Genomic DNA, 21,726 nt, shown 5'->3' on the forward strand with positions numbered 1-21,726 from the left:
AAGAAACGTCCTGAAGGTAGACAATCTGCCACAGTTCATGGATATTGAAAAATAAGGAAGCGACATAATTGACGCATAAACTTGATAAAGGAATAAGATAATCTAACCCCAAAAGTGTAAATTAATTGTGAAGAACTGCGAAAAACGTTAAAAGGCTAGAAAACCGGAACCCTGCATTCAGATCAAAGTAAAGGCCTAAGATCAAAATAGTAATATTTTGTAGTGTGTAGCTGTGATGCACGTGTCATATTACACGCCCAACATATCGACCATTAAATAAATAAATAAATGTCATGTGATTAGGGCCTCCAATCGTGTAGACTGTTCGCTGGGTGCAGGTCTTTCGATTTGACGCTACTTCGGCGAATTGCACGTCGATTAGGATGAAATGATAATGATGAGGCCAACACAACACCGAGTCCCTGAGCGGGGAAAATCTCTGACCAAGCTGGGAATCGAACACTGGCAATTAGGATTGACATTCTTTCGCGTTGACCACTCAGCTACCAGGGGCAGACATACCGACCAATAATAACATACGATATTTAACACAAGAAAATGTAACCCCGGAAGTCATCAACAAAGTAAACTTTCAAGTTACATTTTCTGGAGTAGAAGCATAGAGGAAGTGAAATCTGAGTCCGTTCAACTCTTTCAGTAGCCATTACTATGTAATGTAAAATGAAAAGTATTGTTGTAAAAAAATCTTGTTAATCGTTATAAACTGTAATAGCATAGAATAAATTATTTTATGGAGAAAAATGATATCTTAAATATGTGATAACAGAGCCTCAGTAAAATGTGTATAGGAATAAAGGACGAAGAGACGCTATGTAATACAAATAAAGGTGGATGTGAAACAATGTCTGTCAAATCATAGAAAAGCTGGTCAGATGTGGAAGATGAGACAAGAACGAGCGACATAGAAAACGTGTGCAATTAGAAATACGGAGTGTACTAAAGGAGTCAATATCTAGGGAAGACAGCTCAAGCCATAGGGAAGTATGAAAGGACAGAGCGCAAATAATCTTCTGTCAGCTGTTGAAAAAGCTACATAAATATTAATGATGAGACTATATAACGAAATACAAAAAGGTTGAAAGCTGAAAGAGATTACTAAAATATGAACTGAAGTAACACACAGGCGGCACACCTGACCCATAAATTCCATTGAGAAGCTAAACAAAACTTGAAGAAATACCAGTCAATGGGGAGTAGAACTTATTGTCCTCAGACAACTATACTACATAAATAAATTAGTTAAAAGTAAGTCATGATGCTAAAAAGGTAACTGTTTCCGTATCACGATAGTTTCAATGAAAACGTTCCTAGTTACTACAACATGAGAACTTTTACTTTATTTTGTAAATTATGTTAGCACTTTATTGTTATGCATGTGATGCATTTTTGTATACCATCTTGATGTCTTTGATGTCTCTTCTTATATTTTTGACGAATGCATACGTATGGTCAATTTATTCTAAATAATGATGACTGATGTGGCATATCATATTTGCTGTTCATTGTAAGCTTGATTTTGTCGATTTATACAGGTGCTTCAAGATGATGCCAAAGAGGCACCAAAACTGGTAGTCAAATAAAATAATTCATAGTATTGAGGCAGCGGGTATATATTTTCTTCAAGCCTTTTATAGACGTAGTCCGATTTCCATGTCTTTTTATTGGTTCCTATGGCTTCAGCTGTCTTCCCTAGAAATTCTCTAAGAATGTCATAGCATCTGTGGAACTTGGGTTAGTTCAGTAAATCCCATCAAAGGAGCACAAAACAATGCTAAAAGAATTGTATTCACAGTTGCGAATGCGGACGACTATCAGTTGCATAATGGAATGACGACAATGAAAATTATTGCCAGATTGGGATTGGAACTCGGATATCCCCCTTACTGCGAATGGTAGTCTTACCATTTGGCTATTTCAGCGTGTTCTGGGGCCAGACCCAAACTTCCATGTGTGGTCAGTCACGTGTCTACGATCTGCTCTGACACATTCATTATGTATATTCCTGTACAGGTGAGACATTTTAAATGAAAGTTGCTTGCCAATTGTCGGCGGATAAATTCGATATTGTAGTGCAGAACTTGATCACAAATATGGAAATGCGTGCATGTCGAAATGAACGTTGCGTCGTATTTCTGAAAAACAAAGGTACTGCATTATCATATCATACATTTTAACAATCCGTGTTGCAGAAATGCAACACTATGCAGTTAAGGGTACCAATTGTGACACCATGTCCCTCTGGTGTGCCAAAAGGTGCTGGCTAATTCAGATTTCTTATAAAGGCTTGTAGAACATCTCATATAAAAATTTCTCTAATATATCATAAAACTCTATAATTTTAAATCGTAAAATTACAGTTATACTCTTCTTGGAACATCATGAAAGAAAAGTTAAAATTTTTACTTCGTTAATGCTTTAAGAAATCCCTTTGAAAGAAAGGAAGTGAAGTACTTACAAAATTTGTGCAGAAAGTTGTTCAAAGAGCAATGATTTTAAAAACTGGAAGTAGCATGAGACATTGCAGTGATATTTCATTTCTCTGCCCATACGTATTACCGAATAGAAGATTATTTAATAACATAGGTAAAGGTAAAGAATAAATTATTGGGTAATTGCTTGTAAAATACTGTACATGTCAGAAAATTTCAGCTAAGTGATGCAGTCCATGCATAAATCACAGTCATGGACCTATGGACGTAATTCACTACAAGAAACAAACAATAGAGGTGAAAAGAATGTATCTATCAGAGACAGGGTTATTCATAAGTATGCGTCTCTCCGACTTTCGGTTCGTAATACATGTAGTGGCGTGGTTACAATAGGGGGTGTGCGTGTCAGAAACTGTATGCAAATAATGCGTTCCGTCTTGTTGCATCGAATTAGTTCGCACCTACAGATAAACAACGCAACGAACAGATTTCCAAAGAGGACTTCTGTTGTTCCGCAAGCTCACGTTGGCGGTTGCCGCATGACAAATGTTTGCTATACTGAGCACCTGTAACGTGAGATAAGAACTTGAAGAGATGTTCTGGCCACTGATATTTGTCTATTTTCTGTGTCTCTTGTAGGTATCAGACGGTCGTCTTTTGAAACTCCAGAGGTTCTTATGAATAATCCTGTACAGTACAAAAAGGCAAGAAGAGACGCACTCATACAGTCATGAACATAACAAAAATTTTCATGCCTATGTGACTATAAATCTGATGACGTGGATCTAAGTACAACTTTGTTTTTAGCATTTCCCACAATAAATAATAAACTTAGTGAGATAATTTACCATTATTATCAGCTGAAACGAGGGGACAGTTCGCTTAGTTGAGACTCAGCACCCCCCAAAGCTGTTAATGCGTTTTAATTACATTTTAACGAAACACTGTTCACCAAAGTTCATTATGAGTGTGGCTAGTGGTAGCCACGAGTTAAATCCAGAATTAGGGTATGACTAAATCCACAAAAACTTTGAGTAATATTTTGGTTCCTGTTTTTTATATTTATATTATCTAATCTAGTGATGTTAAACTTTGTTTGGGGCGTCTCACGTAACGGACAACAAAAAGTAAATTGTTAAACTTTTGTTCAAAATGGCCGATATCAGAAATAATAATATATTTAGTATGAATCAAAAAGGATTTATCCCATTACTACTCATACTGAGATAATTTGTTGTCAGTGTGCTCGAAATCTTGTAATACAATGCTTAATTATTTTATACAGATGGCAGAATACTCTCATAAATTATTTAATTGGGAAATGTAAGCTAAATTACTTTTATTGTTCAGTAATAGCTATTATCGTTCTGCAGCGGAGTTGGTGGTGTTGTGATAGTTTGTGGCAGACTGTAGATATGTGCTGCAACTGGAGTTAAACCAAGAGATTTACCTTTCGTCTGAAGGGCTCTTTCCGACTGATCTACCCAGGCACGACTCTAAGCCCACTGACAGAGCTTTATACAGTCATGAGTAGTGCATAAATAGTTTAACCGGTAATATCATTTCCCACAAAAGAAAAGGTTCAAGACCCGACTCCACTGCGGCTCACTTTTAATCTGCCAGAACCTAGCAAATTTCATTCGTTTCCCACGTTTTTAAAATGAGCCTACTTGCTAGGTTCTCCGCCACAGCTTATATACAGGCACGAGATCCAACCTAGACTACAGAAGTTGGCACTTTTGTTTCCGTGATTCTTAATTATATACTTTGATCGGGTTGAGACACTTTTAATGTTTATGACCCTGTAACTATCAGACCGTTACTAGGTTGACAACTTGAGCTGTCACATTGGGGTCAGGAGTCATTTTATAGAAATCACATGTGCAAAACTTGTAATAAGGAGTCAAAATAAAGATTTCCTCTCATAAAGGTCACAGTTCGTAGTAATAGATGGAAAACCATCAAGTAAAATAAAAGTAATTCTTGCCGTTCCCCAAGGAAGTGTTACAGGTCCCCTTCTGTTCCCAAAATATTTGAATGGTTTAAAAGACAACCTGAGCAGTTCTTTGCAGATGATGTCATTTAGACAAGATGTCTGTATGGTGCGAAAAATGGCAGTTGATTCTAAATGATGAACAGTGTGAAGTCGTCTACGCAAGTGCTTGTAAAGGATCCGTGATCCCATGAACGTAGATGCTAGTATCCGACGCCCAGGTCGATAGTAGACAGGAGTCAATTGTCGTGCGCTGCAGGAAGCAGTGAGACGAGTGTCGAGTGTGGAATAGTACTGGAGAGTGTCGAGCGAGCTGAAGTGCTGGAGAGACGGGCAAGAATGGTGGTCGAGTAAATTCACCGGAGTGAACGCGTCCCCCTGATCGTCGCGGGGTGGACCCTCATCGATACAGATTCGCGAGTGATATGAAACCTAAAGTGACAAGTGCCGAATTACGTGTTTCGCGTCAACCGCGTCGGCCAGCAACAACCATGGATTGCAGTGAGGATTGTTGTGAATGTTTACCATCATCATCGCGTGTGACGAAGTACTTAAAATCAGCAACCAATAAAAAGATATAACCGTAATTAGACGTGTAAGGCAAAGGTAGCAACTGCCTCAGAATTTGTGTGTTAGTAGGAAATATATATCAGTTTGTACATCGCAACCTTTGTGGTCCTTAATATTAGACAAACTTTCGATCATTCCACTATTCAATCTCAGAAAAGCCGCACTTGGTTGAAATACCACCGAAACCAGCAGAAAAACCGATAGCCTTTCATCCATTAAGCACACGGTCATATAATCATAATAATTAGCTGTTTGGCGGCTTAGATAACTTACACAAAATCCAGTAAAGGAATTTAAACGGGGGTGTTTCATGCTAAAAGAAATCCGATAAATTTCGGTTACACGATAAATCACGCAGTTATGAAGGCTGTGACTTCACTTAAATTCAATTACGAATAAGTTAAACTGAAACGACCACATAGATAATGTTGTGGGGAACGTAAACCAAATATTGCAATATGTTGGCAAAACACTTGGAAAACGCAGTAGGTCTACAAAAGAGACTTCTTACGCTACGCTTGTTCGCCCTCTGGTTCAGTACTGCTGTGTAGTGTCAGCTCCGTGTCAGATATGACTGGAGGAGGACAGCGAACATGTAGAAATAACGGCATATTGTGGGGTATTTTCACGAAATAGAGGAGAGAATGTCACGGATATGATACTTGAGCTGAGATGGCAATCATTAAAACAAACGCATTTTTCGTTTGGTAAGACCTTTTCCTTAAAATTTCAGTCATCAAATTTATCCTCAGTGTGTGAAAATATTCTGTGGCCACCCACCTACAGAGGGAGAAATGATCATCGTCATAAAATAAGAGAAATCAAAGGTGGCCCGGAAAGACTTAAGTGGTCGTTTTCACCGGGTACTGTTCGATAGCGGAAGGGTAGCGAAGTAACTTGAAGGTGGTTCGAAGACCCCCATGCCAGTCACTTAATTTTGAATTGTAGAGTAATCATGTAGATGCAGATGTAGATTCGTGTTTGCGCAGATGAAATATTTGCCCAGTTAGGGAGATATTTGTAGTAGTTGCACATAAAATCACGAAAATTGAATCTTTTATTTTCTCAAACTTCCCTGAGTTTTTCCTGCATGAATAGACGGTGCGATTCCCCAGTTTGCATCACGCGACCCTCTGCGTGTCCCATTATGTTAGAAGGGTTCATATCAACTCATAATTTTCTTAAGAGCTGAAATTTCAGACTGGGAAAATTGCTGTTACTCCTCAGATAGAGTCATGTTAGTGTCGTACCTGACCCAGACCTAAATACATCGTTCTGTGACGCCTTGTACATGACGAATACCTTAGAGACAGCTGCTCTTGGGAAAGGCTGCCACGGCATACCTGCAGGGCACGCGAGGACAAGGTTTTTACGCTAGGACTTTCCGACAAGGCCTTGAGGGTTATGCAACGCCATCACTCCTCCCCATCCCCTCCCACACCAACCCTACCTAGCACCTACCACAGCTAGCGTAGAAGTTGACGTCTGCACCGCAGCCCCCATCCAGTAAGCTATAAAAGCAGACGTCAAGTGGAATAAAGCATCAGTTCCAGTTAGAGCAACTGCGAGCAACCATTATGAAGACCATTGTAAGTACGCCAAAATAGGCCTTTGCACGGTAATCTTCGACTTACTGCAAAGCACTGTTTCGTAGTGAGGGAAGCCATGCCTGGTGAAGGAATCTGTTTATGATAAGTATTAGTAAAGACATATGATTTCTGTTGTATAAAAGGCATACATAAACTATCACTCATTCCTTTCTGTTTCGACATCGTCTTTAAAATATAATGACACTACTGGAGAGTACAATTGTCTGTAAAATGTTAATGTTTTTTCTTGAGTTGCCACAATATTTTGTGGTCTCCGTTTTGTACGTTATTGTTAAGATATTTTTTAAAACCCCATTCCTTCTTTGGACTGATATGATATAGTGTTCGATCTCATCATAAATTGCTACAAATCTTGTCTCTGCAAATACATGGTATTCAGCATCATTGATAATACCGTGTCATATTTTAGAATATTTTTCTGTCTTCTGATGCTCCTTTCACTGCATAGTTATTTAACTTTTTCTGGACATCGCAGGATATGCTCCACTTACTTTTCCGGTCATTGATATGAGTTGTACACACATAGAGTGTTTTCCTACACTTCTAGTACTTTCTGATTCCCTTAATTACCTGTTCAATTCCCCCACGAATGGAACTATATAAATTTTATGTGGTTTTGTTGTCGTTACGTAATAGTACAATTCGACAGTCTGGCAAATATAAGGAAATCGGCATTGACACATAGTGGATAGTCTACTACCTTGTAAATCAGCTTCGCAATTCGGAATTAACACTCCAATATTCTAGCCTGCATATCCTTGAAAATTATGATTCACTCACAGTAATGGGCGACTGCTTAATCTTCTGGAAATAGCCACACTCCACGTATGTCTCTGTGATAGTAGTCGTCGTTTCTACACTTTGTCCTTTAATATTGGTCTACACTAAATAATTTTCTAGGCGAAGAAGGAGTGACAGTTACTATTAAAGAATATTGTTACTGTCAGTGGTTTGTCTAAACAGTATAACAGGTCAGCTGTGATTCTATATTCATGTACCGTCCTTCTTCATTCTTTCTATAATTACGTTGTGCAAGATATGAAACAAATTGCGTATCTATTCATTTTCATTTTCTTTTAGTATATTTCATAGACAGGCTGAGCAAGTGACACACTGCTAACTACGTAATCAGAGTCGTAGTGTTAACTTTCGAAACCTGCAGAACTGAAATTTATCGAAAAGTCTATTGATTGCTAGACGAGTATAACTTCAGCATCAACTTGGATTCAGAAAGGGTAGAAGAAATAAACGTCCGTGGGTTGAGCGAATCATCCCAGCATCGACTGAAATAGTTAGTACAAACCATGAAACACGAAATGGATTGTCTCTACTTTGACGTCGAAAGCGAAACAGAGCTCAAGGCTACTACTGTTATTTCGGACATGGTGGAATGTGTCGAAAATACGTCTTGATCTGGTACTGATACAATTACCAATGCTGCGCTGGCAGGTCTAACTTAACTGCTAGCAAACTGTTGCACAGTGCTGTGTCTTTATAACCACCGAAGAATTACGGCTCTACTACAAGATTTTTCCTGAACTGCTGTCTTTGTATCGCCAGTGATCAGTTGTCAGCTGCCTACAAAGCAGTGATTGCCACAGTAAACAACAAAGAGTTTGTATAGGAGAAGGGGGAATTGAAGTGTAACATTTAATGTGCTATAAAATCAGACTTTTAATAAAAGACACGTATGAACGAACATTAGTTACTTAATTACTAATCGTGCAGCCCCTCGTTGGAACATTTAGTTGGCCAGCCACTGCGGCCGAGCGGTTTTAGGCCCTTCTGTCCGGAAATGTGCTGCTGGTACAGTTGCAGGTTCGAATCCTGCCTCGGGCATGGATGTGTGTGATGTCCTTAGGTTAGTTAGGTTTAAGTAGTTCTAAGTTCTAGGGGACTGACGACCGCAGGTGTTAAATCCCTTAGTGCTCAGAGCCATTTGAACCATTTGAATTTCAGTTTTAACACCTAGTTAAAATATTGACTTTTTTGTGAGAATGCACAAGTTACGCCCCAACTCGTACGGGACTTGGTAGATTAATCTGCTACGAGTAATGAGTGTGATCGGCAAACATCTACTAGGCGCACTACGAATGTAGTGGTGTGGACATATTGGGTATGTGGGTCTCACGGGGAGCATGCAGGGTATAAGTCCCTGCAGGACAAATATCCTCTGTGCCCTCGGTGGCTCAGAGGGATAGAGCATCTGCCATGTAAGAAGGAGATCCCAGTTTGGAGTCCTGGTTGGGGCACAAATTTTGAATATGTCTGAATGATGTATGTCAACGCCTGTTAGCAGCTAGGGTGTCGATTTAATTATCATTTCATTCTGGAGAAGCTGCACAGTCATCAATTGTATCAGTTCTTTCGGGAACAGATACTACCTTCATATATATCATATTGTGTTCAGTCACATAGTATTTTTCGGGGACATTTTTGTCTGTATGATATATTTAATTAAAAATCAAGCTAAATGTGTATATATCCATACATACCGGTTTTGTATGAGAACTCGTAAATTTATTCAAACAGATTAGGAGTGTGGGCAGTGATAGGATTTAATGCCGTTTCCTGCTGTGTTTCAAGAAATGGTCAAATTTTAAGTGAGTGGTAGCTATTGCTGTGGGTAGTTGGTAGTTACTAGCCTCTCCCTTGCACTTGCACCATGCCAGTTAAATGGCATGTGATTGTTCGAATAACCTCGCTACTGTATGAAATGGTGCAGCAGATGGGAAATCCTGAGTCTGTTCAAACGGGAGTATCATCTGTCCCTCTCTGACCAGAGATGACACTTTCCGTTGCACAGTAGCTGCTAGTGGTGGTGGTGGTGGTGCTGGCTGGTTATCCTGAATTCCCCTGTTACTCTCTGACCAGCGATGTTACCCCTGTTGTGTGTTTGCAGGTGCTGCTACTGGTGGTGCTGGCGCTGGTGGGCGCTGCTCTGGCCATCCCTTACCCTCTGCCACGACCCCAGGAAGGCGCTGCTCGTGAGGCACTGCGTCCTAGCGAGCAGTACTACTACCCGGGCTACTACGGATACCTCTATGGTTGAGCAGGCAGACACTGTGAAAGTTGCTAAGGACCACGTCGGATTTTGGCTACAATTCATTTGTTTCATTCCACAGACACATTTTGGCAAAACGTATGAAATAAATTTCTTTTCTCTGCTTTATTTCGGTCTTAATATTCTCCTGTGTGAATTCCAATTCCTCCTCCTGTTGATGTGATGCAGCCATGCAACCAAGCAATATATTTATACGAAATCTCATGTCAAGCATCTAAATTACAATTGTGGAAAAAAAGACACCTAACCCTTTCATCGTTGACGAACCACTGACTCAAAGCTCTAAACGTGAAGATTCAGAACTTAGGGTATTGAAAGATGAATGGACCACATTCTCTGCAGAAAAGTCTCGAGAAATTCCAATAACACTTGATATGTTTAAGAAGTAGTCTATTGTTTCGAGAATTAAATTTGGGTCTGTAAACAATATACATATGCCGGAATGGCATTGTTGGAAAAACTGTTTAGATCGATTGACGCGGTTTCTTGATAGCAGAGACATACACAGGAGTCTACCAAGTATCTGATCATTAGTGGAACATAGAGGGAAATGAATACAGTTTCTTACACAATAAAACTCTGAAGTACTGAACAACTCTATTAATAATCAGGTATACCAATGCTATCACTCCATGTTAAGTTCCTGCTAGCTACAACGTACGTTACTGTGGGGGTATACAGGTAGTTTGCTTAATTTCGTTAAAGTTGTTTCGATGCAATGCAAGTAACGTTGAGTCATGTGCAGTTACTTTCTACACTGATATTCTTATTAACTTTTGACATTTCACCGAAAAACAAAACAAAAAATCGCGAATTGTAGACAGAACACTACTGGAGACTTTTAGAATCCAGAGCCTTCTACTTTTTAATTGTGAGGAGAATGGCAATGAATGGCAAAATGGATTTCACAGTTCACGTCAAGTGGCCCTTGGACCATTTGCCATAGCTAATATCCATTACAGATTGCGGGTTACTTCCATCGGTACAGCTGTCTGTGTGATGTATTAAGACAATTCTTTCAGTGGAGGTGGAAGGGGTATGTGGGATGGCTGCAGTTCTCCAGTGATACCCACTGGATACTTCTTTTAAAAACACCTGGTCTCATGCATTAGATGAGCTGCAGATGTCCACTGCAACAGAAAAGTGTTGCACCAGGGTGTCAATTAGTGTAACACATCAGAATCTCACTTGCTCACGATAGATATACAGAGGATTATTTGACACCTATATGTTGAATATTATCTTCAAAGAATGTATAATTGTATGCCTATGTGTGTATGACACAGAGATATTATGGAAATTGTTAATGTTCTTTAAAGAAGATCAGATTGTGGTATAAGTGAACGTGAAGTGCGGATGCACTGTCAATTTTTCACTGATGCTGGAAGAAAAATACATATGGTAAAAGGCTCATGGAATGTTTTTCACAGCTCCATAGTTCCGAGTTGGTTCGGTGAAGCGTTAGGTGTTTCAACTCTTCCAGAAGAGTGTTTAAACCAAGTGAATCTACGTCAGAGTAAATTGCTTGGTGACGCCACATAACTAAGACGCTCACTGAATCCTGCAAATTTTTCTCCCACTCTAGATAATGTATCAGTTTTCAATAAATCTGTAAAAAGAATTTACAACAGAAAATATTTTCCTCGTACTTGCGACTACAATCATTGAACCTTGATCAAAGGGCAGATATGCTGAACCTATGGAATATTTTGAATAGGTTTACCATTGACCACCAATTTGAAGCTAGCTAGCGGTCATTTTAAAGAGAACATCAACATGTAAGCGTGCATATGCAATTAATACACCATACATGAAGTGAAGAATAAAGAGAAAATGATGAGTAATTTTCAAAAATATAGTGAGTTGGACTCATTGGAATGACACTCAGCAATTTTCTAATTTTTTTGACCACATGTATATGATAATAAATATGTATTGTCATATCCACGTGTTCACTTGGAAATCACCAACAGCTCAAAATTAGCCAACAATGGCATCTTATCCAATTATTTCACTTTTCTTTTCACTAATGAATTTTTTAATTAGTTTTACCATAATGGTTCAAATATGTCTTGCAGGCAGTCGTGGCCCTGATTCGTATAACCTATGGAGAATTGTAGGACATTTCCAGGGGCAGATGTGGACTCTGACCACAATCTATTGGGTGTGAACTGTAGATTAAAACTGAAGAAATTGCAAAAAGGTGGGAATTTAAGGAGGTGGGACCTGGATAAATTGACTAAACCAGAGGTTGTACAGAGTTTCAGGGAGAGCATAAGGGAACAATTGACTGGAATGGGGGAAGAAATACAGTAGAAGAAGAGTGGGTAGCTCTGAGGGATGAAGTAGTGAAGGCAGCAGAGGATCAAGTAGGTAAAAAAGACGAGGGCTAGTAGAAATCCTTGGGTAACAGAAGAAATATTGAATTTAATTGATGAAAGGAGAAAATATAAAAATGCAGTAAATGAAGCAGGCAAAAAGGAATACGTCTCAAAAATGAGATCAACAGGAAGTACAAAATGGCTAAGCAGGCATGGCTATAGGACAAATGTAAGGATGTAGAGGCTTATCTCACTAGGGGTGAGATAGATAATGCCTACAGGAAAATTAAAAAGACCTTTGGAGAAAAGAGAGTCACTTGTAAGAATATCAGGAGCTCAGATGGAAACCCAGTTCTAAGCAAAGAGGGGAAAGCAGAAAGGTGGAAGGAGTATATAGAGGTCTATACAACGGCGATGTACTTGAGGACAATATTATGGAAATGGAAGAGGATGTAGATGAAGATGAAATGGGAGATACGATAGAGCATGAACAGTTTGATAGAGCTCTGAAAGACCTGAGTCGAAACAAGGCCCCAGGAGTAGACAACTACTGATGGCCTTGGGAGAGCCAGTCCTGACAAAACTCTACCATCTGGTGAGCAAGATGTACGAGACAGGCGAAGTACCCTCAGACTTCAAGAAGAATATAATAATTCCAATCTCAAAGAAAAGGGTGTTTACGGATGTGAAAATTACCGAACTATCAGTTTAATAAGTCACAGCTGCAAAATACTAACGCGAATTATTTACAGACGAATGGAAAACCTGGTAGAAGCCGACCTCGGGGAAGATCAGTTTCGATTCCGTAGAAATACTGAAACACGTAAGGCAATACTGACCCTACGACTTATCTTAGAAGCTAGATTAAGAAAAGGCAAACCTACGTTTCTAGCATTTGTAGACTTAGAGAAGGCGTTACACGATGTTGACTGGAATGCTCTCTTTCAAATTCTAAAGGTGTCAGGGGTAAAATACAGGGAGCAAAAGGCTATTTATAACTTGTACAGAAACCAGATGGCAGTTATAAGAGTCTAGGGGCATGAAAGGGAAGCACTGGTCGGGAAGGGAGTGAGACAGGATTGTAGCCTCTTCCCGATGTTATTCAATCTGTATATTGAGCAAGCAGTGAAGGAAACAAAAGAAAAATTCGGAGTAGTTATTAAAATCCATGGAGAAGAAGTAAAAACTTTGAGGTTCGCCGATGACATTGTAATTCTGTCAGAGACAGCAAAGGACTTGGAAGAGCAGTTGAACGGAATGGACAGTGTCTTGAAAGGAGGATATAAGATGAACATCAACAAAAGCAAAACGAGGATAATGGAATGTAGTCAAATTAAATCGGGTGATGCTGAGGGGATTGGATTAGGAAATGAGTCACTTAAAGTAGTAAAGGAGTTTTGCTATTTCGGGAGCAAAATAGCTGATGATGGTCGAAGTAGAAAGGATATAAAATGTAGACTGGCAATGGCAAGGAAAGCGTTTCTGAAGAAGAGAAATTTGTTAACATCGAGTATAGATTTAAATGTCAGGAAGTCGTTTTTGAAAGTATTTGTATGGAGTGTAGCCATGTATGGAAGTGAAACTTGGACAATAAATAGTTTGGACAAGAAGAGAATAGAAGCTTTCGAAATGTGGTGCTACAGAAGAATGTTGAAGATTAGGTGGGTAGATCACGTAACTAATGAGGAGGTATTGAATAGGATTGGGGAGAAGAGAAGTTTGTGGCACAACTTGACTAGAAGAAGGGATCGGTTGGTAGGACATGTCCTGAGGCATCAAGGGATCACAAATTTAGCATTGGAGGGCAGCGTGGAAGGTAAAAATCGTAGAGGGAGACCAAGAGATGACGCAGATTCAGAAGGATGTAGGTTGCAGTAGGTACTGGGAGATGAAGGAGCTTGCACAGGATAGATTAGCATGGAGAGCTGCATGAAACCACTCTCAGGACTGAAGACCACAACAACAACAACATGACAGAATTCTTAGTCCAAGAGCATATACAAGTACAACAAGAAAGGTGGCACTTTAGTGAAGTATTATGGCTTAATTTATACGATAAAATCATTCATGTGTTTTTCTAAAGGAGAAAATTATTATTAAATTATTTCAATAAATGGTTGAGGAATAATGTTAAATGTGATACAGCGAAGATGAGAGGAGTAGCAAAGCAAATTATAAATTTATATTCTAGGATATAGGTTCCTCCTTTTGCAAAATCACTGTCTTCTTTTTGCTCAAACATGTTTCGGCACTTCTGTGCCAGCATCAGTGGGTTTTGTTTATTGAAAACTCTATTAATTGGACATAGTTTAGATTATAACTGAACTAGCAAAGTAAAGCCTAAGGAAAGTTTTTGCTCATTTTGCTTCTTACCGTGATTTTACATTATATTGTTTTGCAGGACCATCAGTATAGCGTCCTGCACTGTCAGCATTTTATCTGCAAACCAAATGATGTAAATGTGAATTTCAATTGCGGGTTAACACGTCTTTTGATTTTTAAATAATGTGGTCTTGGCGTGTCAAAACTTTTTGCTTATATATTTGTTATTACTCACGTTTTGTTGTGACTGGTCCTTCTTCTTTTGCTTTCTGAGGGAACTGCACATACACATTAATGTACTTTGTGTAATTTAGTTTTCTATAAACTCCTATTCACTTCGCAAAATGCGGTGAGCATTATGTTGCTGTGTTTCCTAACCCAGTCGATGTTCGCTTGTTCACCAGAGGAAACCATAGCCAACAAGCTAAAACAAAAATTCAAACAAAAGAATGCCATACTAACAAGTGCAGACAGAGGGAACATTACACTGATTGTGAATGAGGAGGAACACATAGATAAACCACAGGCGTTTCTGATGAACAACAATATCATATACTGGTAGTGTTACATCGATGACCTAATACGCCCTGACTGATGAACCACATACACACATATAGAACAGCAACGCAATGAAATAAACAAATTATACTCTGAAACTCACTTCACATGAGAAACAGGAAGAGACAACACACTAAATTTTCTGGATCTCACAAAAACCGAACAACATCCATGACCTCACGGTGTTCAGGGAACCGAAAACCATGAGCATCACCATTTACAGTCTGTCAATCCACTTGGTGACACACACGCAAATAAGCTTCATATTCATGCTCTACAGATTGAACAGAACACCAGTAAGTAAACAGAGTTACACATAGAAGCAAAACACAATAAAACAGATAGCAGAGAAAAATGGTTACAAACCTACAAATTTGTAAACAGAAAAAGAACGAACGCACAACACACACAGAAAACCTTACACAAAACAGATCAGCACAACATACAATGACCAAATACAAGAAACAACAGAACAATAACACACAAACAAAATAAAATGGCACATACTCACCTACAGTAACAATACTGTCCATGAAGTAGGCAACATATTGCAGAAACAAAGACTTCAAGTAGGATATGGGACAGGCAACTGAACACAGAAAAACTCAGAACAAAGAACACATCCACAGATAAATTCAACAGATCAGGAATATATGAACTCACTTGCAACACTTGTCAGTCAGTATACATAGGAGAGATATGAAGGAACTTTAAAAGAAGATACTCAGAACGCCTCTGAGACCTAAACGTAACAGCATCCATACGTTTGCTGGCCACCTAATAGTCCATAACCACCACCTAACATACACACACACACACACACACACACACACACACACACACACACACTGAGAGAGAGAGAGAGAGAGTAAACAAATTTCAAATTAGGCGCCAAATTCTCTTGGGGACAAATGAACGTTGACGGGGTTAGGAAACACAACACGTAGTGCTCATCGCGTTTTGCGACGTGAAAAGGCGTATATAAGAAACTAAATAATCACAGTATAATAATATATGTGTGCGGTACCCTCAGAACGCAAAAGAAGAAGGACCAGTCACAACAAAACGTGAGTAAGTACAAATACGTAAGCAAAACATCTTGACACGCCAAAATCACGTTATTTAAGAATCAAGGGATATGTTAATTTGCTGATGAAATTCACATTTACATCTTCTGGTTTGCAGATGACAGGATACCAGTGCAGGGTACCATGCAAATGGTCCTTCAGAACCATATAAAGTAAAATCACGTTAAGAAGCAAAATGAACAAAAGCTTTCTTTAGGTATTCACTTCGTCAGACCAGTTACAACCTAAAGCATATTCACAGTTTTGCAGTTTTCGATAACGAAATCACTCTGATGATGGCACAGAGGTGCCAAAACATGGCTCAGGAAATAGAAAAAAGAGTGATTTTGCAAAAAGCCAAAACGTATAACCTACAATTTAGCTGCAGACACGCAAAGGGAGGCAAGAGCTGCAGATCCAAAAGATAAATATTGATTTATAATTTACGTAACTAGACAAGAGCGCAGCTGAAAGCTGAAGACTATGCAACAATTATTAATGATTATTTGAAAAAATAACAAATTTGAAAATTTAAAATTTTTTTCAGTGTTTTGTCTATATGTGATTATTTTTTGTTTTACGTTGTCTTATTTCCTCTACTTTGAACTAGTAATAATCGGCGTTGTATTTGCATTGCTTCAGATCTCGTTTGAGAAAACTCCATGACCCTCAGAAAGGGTGATTTAATACGTAAATGTAGTGAGGGTCCTGATTTTTTACTTTGGTTTCTGTTCATACTGTGGTTCATTTGTTCCCCTGCTGATGGCATCTTTCGATATTGCGTAGAATAGTTTAGTAGCGTATTGATGGATGTACTCTGCAAATTGTAAATTTGTTCCCGTTCGGTTTTTAAGGGCGTGCCGCCACTCTGTCTTCAGGGTATGTGACTACACTAAGCTTAAAAGCTGGTATTCATTCTCTGACAAAGGCTAAGATGCCTTATTAGTGGGTAGTAATGGAACGAGATATGTAATGTCAAAGTAGTGATGTCAGTGGCCACATCGAAAGACGTTCGTTATTTTGAGCAACTCGATATTGGTAGTTATTTCCAAATAAAAGCAGTTTCTACCATTACTCAAACGTTTATTTGTAAATAGAGGATCGTTAAGGTGATCAAAGGCTTATGTTGCTATTCTATGGACGATTACCTCTTTCACCATATCACACGGATTTTGATCGATCACTCAGAATTCTCAATCTTATCGTCGATCACCACACGTGCATTGTAGTACGAAACCATGCTAAAATTTACATATCGAGCGAAATTGATGGCTGAACATATAACGCACAAGGGTAAAAGACTATTGTCTCTGTAAGACTACACAGTGGAAATCGATTCTTTGTAGATATATAACTCATTTCGGAGCGCCGTACACTGCTTGGAAATTTCTGTGGCAGGAAGTCTTCCATGGAATAGGCTGAAGGGATTACTGAACATAGATTACAAAGGAAATCAGTCCCTGATAGGGAATCAGACTAACTGGAGATCATATCTGGTAGACATTTATTATGACGGAACTATATTACCACATCGAACACATATTATCACATAGAACAGTATTGATTCTGCATGGTCCGTTATACATATTCAGAAAACACTGCGCAACACAAAAGACCTTTTGGGAAGGTTTAAGACATGCCAATTTGGATTTGTTAGGGAATGAATAATTCTGAACCACACTGAATAATCGATCACGGAAGCTGGAAACAACGGAAAACTACTGCACGCTTTTCCATAACAAGAAGCGAAATACAGCACTACCATGGACTCCGACTGAAAAATATCTTGATCTCCAGCTGACCTGGAAACATCACCTAAATGAAGTCTGGAAGAGATAATGTAATATCTTGTTTGCCATATACCCAATGATTAATGAAGGATCTATGTGGATTTTTAATCTTTAGAGCGTTAGTGGGATCAGACATGGACCTTGGTTGTCCTCTACTAAGAATCGCAGCCAAGGCACATTTAGAAGAAGATCAACGGTCCACAATACATCTCCCTAGCACGTCTGCCACGTTTCAGGAAATTTTCCAGCCTGTTCCTCCCGCAAAGCTGTAGGGGAAAGACATGTATTCCAAAGATTCAATGAGAACGCTGAAAAGTTACTATAAGTCGCACCACCCGCCAAATTAGTCCCTATTTCGACGGCTAGGTCAAAGTAACGAAGAATCTGCTCCTTGAATCGTTGGAGCACTTGTCTTGCCCCTGCAGCTTCACGGAAGTAGCATGCTGGAGAATGTCTTGAAACGTGGTAGACGCATCAGAGTGCCGTTTCTGGATCCACTGATGTTTTTCTATACGTGTTTTGTCTGCGATTCAGTAAAGAACAGGCCGGGTGTTTGTGTTGTCCTCATTATTTTCATCGCATCAAATCGACACTCATGTCGTCGAAGTGGCGTCAAATACAAAGACTTGCACTAGTATGTTTACCTAATCCAGACGAGGTCTCCCTGCCGATAACGGTTGGCTTCTAGTGGTCTTTAACTTGGTATGGACAGGTTACAAACTATTTCACTTATTGTGGTGTGACTCCATTGATTAAAACAATGTACTTGATTTCAACCAACGTGAATGGGAGTGTCAGCGATCTCACTTGTGATAATTACTGATGAAGGAACAGTCACGATCGCAAAATATCGTTTATTTAAAGTGACATGTTTCGGCAGATTCAGGAGCCAACTTACGATTGACTGCACAATTTGATAGAGCAGGAGACATTGTGAGCAGCTGTCTGTTGTCAAGACGATAACTGCTCATTTTTACAGTTTTCGTCTTGACAACACACACCTGCTCAGCACGTCGCCAGCTCCGGCAAACGGTGCAATCAATCTGAAGATGGATCACTGTATGTGCCGAAACCTGTCATTTTAAATAAACGATATTTTGCGATTTGTGACAGTTTCTTCATAAATAATGAAAACAGTGGATTCGCCAATTTCAGTATCTAGTACATAAACCTGTTGTTTTATTGAGCCAGTCAGTTAGTTAGTTACTTAGTTAGTTACATGTCCCACTAACCAAATGAGCAATTCTGTTATCGATATAACTTGAAATGAATCAGATTACCGTATATGTGTCATTTGAACTCGCCCAAAAAACTTGTGCACAGAAAGTAGCGTTTCTTTAAATAACTGTAATATTTACAGGTACTAATATTTTGCTGTGCTGGTACTGCGAACGGCTGAAAGCAAGGGGAAACGACAGCCGTAATTATTCCTGAGGGCATGCAGCTTTACTGTAGATAGCTGCATCAAACCAGTATCAGGACTGAAGACCACCACACAAAACAACTAATATCTACACTGACATGCATATTTATACTCGTAAATAAAATACGTAATACGTCGAACTTCATAACAAAACAATCTTTGCTCTACAGCTATTAATTATTGTAAAACATTAACAGTAATACCATATTTTAGGACATAGTTATTTTTATATCCTGTTCTTTAATGAGTTCAAATGGTGCAAATGGTTCTGAGCACTATGGGACTTAACTTCTGAGGTCATCAGTCCCCTAGAACTTAGAACTACTTAAACCTAACTAACCTAAGGACATCACACACATTCATGCCCGAGGCAAGGTTCGAACCTGCGACCGTAGCGGTCGCGAGGTTCCAAACTGTAGCGCCTAGAACCGCTCGTCCACTCCGGCCGGCTTTTAAAGAGTCTTGCGGGATGCAACATGCAGGGTGTCCCATAAATGTTGCGACAAACTTCTAGGGGTGGTGGGACAAATCATAAGGACGGAGAATTGCATAGCATCACGCAGTCACAAACGACATCTTACGTCGCTAAGTGTTATTGTACACTAGAGTACTGGAGAGAAACGCCCAGCGGATTTACCGAGACATGATTTATTTCTGTGGGAACCATGAATTTCCTCATGTATCGCGATCGTGTGAAGTCTCAAACGGATCTCGTCGCAAGAATCGGTCACGCACCTGTTACAGTCAACGACACTCCCTTTGTGTTTGATCGTGTCCGGTAGTAAGTGCTGCACTGGTCTCAGGAACGCGTGGTGTCCGATACTGTAAACTTCGAGCAACTATTGTAACACTAGAGCTGTATTCATGTCGTACAACATCTGTACTCACTGTTGTTGTTGTGGTCTTCAGTCCTGAGACTGGTTTGATGCAGCTCTCCATGCTACTCTATCCTGTGCAAGCTTCTTCATCTCCCAGTACTTACTGCAACCTACATCCTTCTGAATCTGCTTAGTGTATTCATCTCTTGGTCTCCCTCTACGATTTTTACCCTCCACGCAGCCCTCCAATGCTAAATTTGTGATTCCTTGATGCCTCAAAACATGTCCTACCAACCGATCCCTTCCTCTAGTCAAGTTGTGCCACAAACTTCTCTTCTCCCCAATCCTATTCAATACCTCCTCATTAGTTACGTGATCTACCCACCTTATCTTCAGCATTCTTCTGTAGCACCACATTTCGAAAGCTTCTATTCTCTTCTTGTCCAAACTAGTTATCGTCCATGTTTCACTTCCATACATGGCTACACTCCATACAAATACTTTCAGAAACGACTTCCTGACACTTAAATCTATACTCGATGTTAACAAATTTCTCTTCTTCAGAAACGATTACCTTGCCATTGCCAGTCTACATTTTATATCCTCTCTACTTCGACCATCATCAGTTATTTTACTCCCTAAATAGCAAAACTCCTTTACTACTTTAAGTGTCTCATTTCCTAATCTAATTCCCTCAGCATCACCCGACTTAATTCGACTACATTCCATTATCCTCGCTTTGCTTTTGTTGATGTTCATCTTATACCCTCCTTTCAAGACACTGTCCATTCCGTTCAACTGTTCTTCCAAGTCCTTTGCTGTCTCTGACAGAATTACAATGTCATCGGTGAACCTCAAAGTTTTTATTTCTTCTCCACGGATTTTAATACCTACTCAGAACTTTTGTTTCCTTTATTGCTTGCTCAATATACAGATTGAATAACATCGGGGATAGGCTACAACCCTGTCTCACTCACTTCCCAACCACTGCTTCCCTTTCATACCCCTCGACTCTTATAACTGCCATCTGCTTTCTGTACAAATTGGAAATAGCCTTTCGCTCCCTGTATTTTACCCCTGCCACCTTCAGAATTTGAAAGAGAGTATTCCAAGCAACATTGTCAAAAGCTTTCTCCAAGTCTACAAATCCTAGAAACGTAGGTTTGCCTTTCCTTAATCTTTCTTCTAAGATAAGTCGTAGGGTCAGTATTGCCTCACGTGTTCCAACATTTCTACAGAATCCAAACTGATCTTCCCCTAGGTCGGTTTCTATCAGTTTTTCCATTCGTCTGCAAAGAATTCGCGTTAGTATTTTGCAGCTGTGGCTTATTAAACTGATAGTTCGGTAATTTTCACATCTGTCAACACCTGCTTTCTTTGGGATTGGAATTATTATATTCTTCTTGAAGTCTGAGGGTATTTCGCCTGTCTCATACATCTTGCTCACCAGATGGTAGAGTTTTGTCATGACTGGTTCTCCCAAGGCCATCAGTAGTTCTAATGGAATGTTGTCTACTCCCGGGGCCTTGTTTCGACTCAGGTCTTTCAATGCTCTGTCAAACTCTTCAAGCAGTATCTTATCTCCCATTTCGTCTTCATCCTCTTCCATGTCCATAATATTGTCCTCAAGTACATCGCCCTTGTATAGACCCTCTATATACTCCTTCCACCTTTCTGCCTTCCCTTCTTTGCTTAGAACTGGGTTGCCATCTGAGCTCTTGATATTCCTACAAGTGGTTC

At 39.5% G+C, this 21,726-nt stretch overlaps 1 long non-coding RNA gene across 1 annotated transcript in view; it reads left to right on the forward strand.

The window, feature by feature from the left end:
- The window catches only part of LOC126253507 (uncharacterized), a 28,282-nt gene extending 18,487 nt beyond the window's left edge, over positions 1-9,795 (forward strand). Inside the window, exon 2 of the long non-coding RNA XR_007545985.1 lies at positions 9,526-9,795. This is a non-coding gene — a long non-coding RNA (uncharacterized LOC126253507). The remainder of the gene's footprint in view (positions 1-9,525) is intronic.
- Positions 9,796-21,726: the final 11,931 nt, after the last annotated feature.

Source organism: Schistocerca nitens, chromosome 4 (assembly GCF_023898315.1).
Source record: "Schistocerca nitens isolate TAMUIC-IGC-003100 chromosome 4, iqSchNite1.1, whole genome shotgun sequence".
Classification (NCBI taxonomy): Eukaryota; Metazoa; Arthropoda; class Insecta; order Orthoptera; family Acrididae; genus Schistocerca; species Schistocerca nitens.